Below are 3,163 nucleotides of genomic sequence, written 5' to 3' on the forward strand. Positions count from 1 at the left end.
CTACTAATTTGTACAAAACCAGAGAATTATTGGTTTCTCAATTTCATAGTCAATTATCAGAATCTTAATTCTCGATGAGTTATTTATGAAGGTAAAAGTCAACCCATAGGTCACACTAAGGCTACGAATTATAGCCCAGTAGCAAGGGAATGCGTAAACCACATCACATAATAGATAATTCTCAAGAATCGAATGCACCTAACACTATAGGTTACTGGCCAAATATAGAGGGGTCAGAACAAATTTTAGAAGGGCCAATACAGAAGGGCCAATACAGAGGGGCCAAATAAAGGTGTATTCACCATATGGTAGGCAGAAACAATTCATAATGGACTATTTGAGGGTTTGAAAACATTGAGATCACATGTCCAATGAGTAATACTTTGCATATCAGAATTTACAGGTATTTTTAAATGAAGTTGACAAGGTAAAACTTCTTATCCCAGTTAAAACAGTTTACGAATTTTTAATTTTTTTCTTTATTATTATTATTTTTTATCAGATACCAAGTCACAGAAAATCTTTGAATCCGTTAAACCGTTGAAATATGTTCAAAAATACTTTATTAAAAACTTTTAGATAAAGCAATGCCTACAATTAGTTGAAACAGCATGAGAGCCAAATTTGCTTTTCATAGTTCGTATAAAATCAAATTGATTTTTTTCCATATCTTGTACAAAACAATATCATATTTATGGTTTACGCCACAACAAGGTAGATAAAATCTTTATATACATGAAAATGATATATTATTTTTCGATTACAAGATAAATCAAATATAATATTCATGTTTATATACATGAAAATGATATATTATTTTTCGATTACAAGATAAATCAAATATAATATTCATGCAATTTCATATTATAAATTTTCGATTACAAGATAAATCAAATATAATATTCATGCAATTTCATATTATAAAATACTAGTGAGAAATGTACTCACCTCTAGTGGACACGATTATCCCAAAATATTAGTCTCATTGATATCAACCAGATCCTTAACTGATTTTGAACTTGGGGGTGTTGATCACGTTCCTTCCTTTCCTCTCCTATTCCTCCGTTCTCCTACTTGTTCATTTAGGTTTGGAAAAGAAACAGTGGAAATGTGAGAGAGAAACGAATGAGGGTTTTCTTAGGTTAACAGACACTAAATACTTATCCTGCCACCTCAACTCTCCTATAATAAGAGGCCAACACATATTTAAGAAGCTGTAAACGGGACAGCTCAAGCTGGTAAACTTCTCTCTCTTTTTTTTATATATTTATTATATATATATATATATTTATATATAATCATTTTTTATATGTTTTTTTCTAGGCTATTACAGGTCAATTCCAACTTATGGACCTTTTGAACACATCCCCTTGAACAAGTAAGCTCAAACTAGTTTGATCTTTTATTTCCATTTTTAAAATTTTGTATTATTTTCTATAATTTTTACCTGTCAACTGGAGGCTGAGTATTATAATTCAAAAGTACATACATTTCAATTTAATTAATTTTAGGTCTACATCGTATCTTGAAGTTCCAGAATTTCCAATTTCTTACTTTTATTGAGATATCACTGTTAATTTTTTTTGTTTTGCAATCCAGTTTATAGTTTGTACAGAATAAAAATCAATGGGTTCTGGTGTTAAATGCATAGGTCAACACTATGTTTTCCAACTTTCATAAATTGATAATGTTAGAATATAAACAATAACTTTCAACCCTCACCATAAGTTTAGAGTTCAGGTATAGTGACAGGGTCATTGACATGGTATTAGAGCAATATTGGTTCAAATCCTACTAGCCACAAATTTCTAAAATGAATTAAAAAAATTCCGCTGCAGGAGTTCAGCTTTCGACCCATAGACAAGGATCCTCATTTACTTAACCCTTTCTTTTTACGGTCATGTTTTGGAGCGAACCTAGTTATTGATCCGATGACAGAAGAGGAAGCTTGCCAAGATGGAAGCCTCATGATCACATGTATGCCAACTCGTCACGAGATCACTCAACTCACTCTCACTGGAGAATGGTCGACTGCCAAAATCAACGAGGTATGCATACACAAAGGATTTTCATTGTAGAGGATTAAGGATATCTCACTAGCGCAATTGTTCTCTTCATAACTTGGTTATGATTTCTTTTGAATAGGCAATGGATCTATGCCTTGATGCTTGTTCAAAGTTTGCCGGCATCATGAGATCATGTCTAAAGGAATCAGTCTCTTCATAAAAGCTAATTCTTGGAGTACCTACTTGTTAGTGAGAGAGAGAACCTTATTTTTTGCTGTTTCTCACTTTGTAACTCAATGTTTTTGTTGTGTTGTATAATGATGTATACATTTTGTTAACATAGATTATTAGATTAGGTAAAAACTCGATTATCTTACTTGTAGAATTGATCCTTTTTTTTGCTTAATTTTTTCAATACACATAGTAGATTCCTAAAAAAACAACTACTTAGCATCCGTCTAGGATGTTTCTTAAACGGAATTTTCGTCTAGGATTATTCTAAACGGTTGTCTTTCCATCTAGAACTATTCTAGACAATATTTTGTTCCGTCTAGGATGCATTTTCGTCTATGATAGTTTTTCTAGATGGAATTCTGTCTAGAATGACGCATTCTCAATGAAAACTTACCAGACCAACATCCTAGATGGAATTCCGTTTAGGATTATCAATTTAGACAGAAATTTGGTTATTCTAGACGGAAAATTTCGTCTAGAATGCTATGTTTTTTACTAGTGCTAAAAGCTACAATTTGTGGTTAAAATTAATTTCTAGCCTCTATTTAAGGCTTATTAATCTAGATTGGGCTCAATTTCCCCTAATAATGCATAACTTGTTGGGGATTCGAAACAATTAAATCGAACTCTTGCCTTTCTGGACCTTGTGTTGAAAGTAGGAAAGTAGGAAAATTCACCACAAATAAAGATCAAAACTTGTAGGAATAATAAAGGAGACAAACACACAGATTTAATGAGATTCGGCAACGTGCATACGTCCTTGGGAGTCACATCACACAATTCTTTTATTGATTGAAGAAGAAATACAAGCTCTTAAACTAGGGTTTTATCTCTCTGAGATCTCTCTATCAAAAGCTCTCTCTTTTGATGCTTTTCTGATGCCTAACAAACCTTAAAAAACGTTTGGGTATTTATATCAAACC

General features: G+C 32.1%; 1 long non-coding RNA gene across 1 annotated transcript; it reads left to right on the plus strand.

Moving 5' to 3' along the window:
• LOC109842956 lies at nucleotides 878-2,382 on the plus strand. Its single transcript, XR_002247460.1, has 4 exons — nucleotides 878-1,238; nucleotides 1,324-1,378; nucleotides 1,839-2,048; nucleotides 2,146-2,382. It is a non-coding gene; the product is annotated as an uncharacterized LOC109842956 (long non-coding RNA).

The sequence above is a fragment of the Asparagus officinalis genome, chromosome 5, assembly GCF_001876935.1.
Source record: "Asparagus officinalis chromosome 5, Aspof.V1, whole genome shotgun sequence".
Classification (NCBI taxonomy): domain Eukaryota; kingdom Viridiplantae; phylum Streptophyta; class Magnoliopsida; order Asparagales; family Asparagaceae; genus Asparagus; species Asparagus officinalis.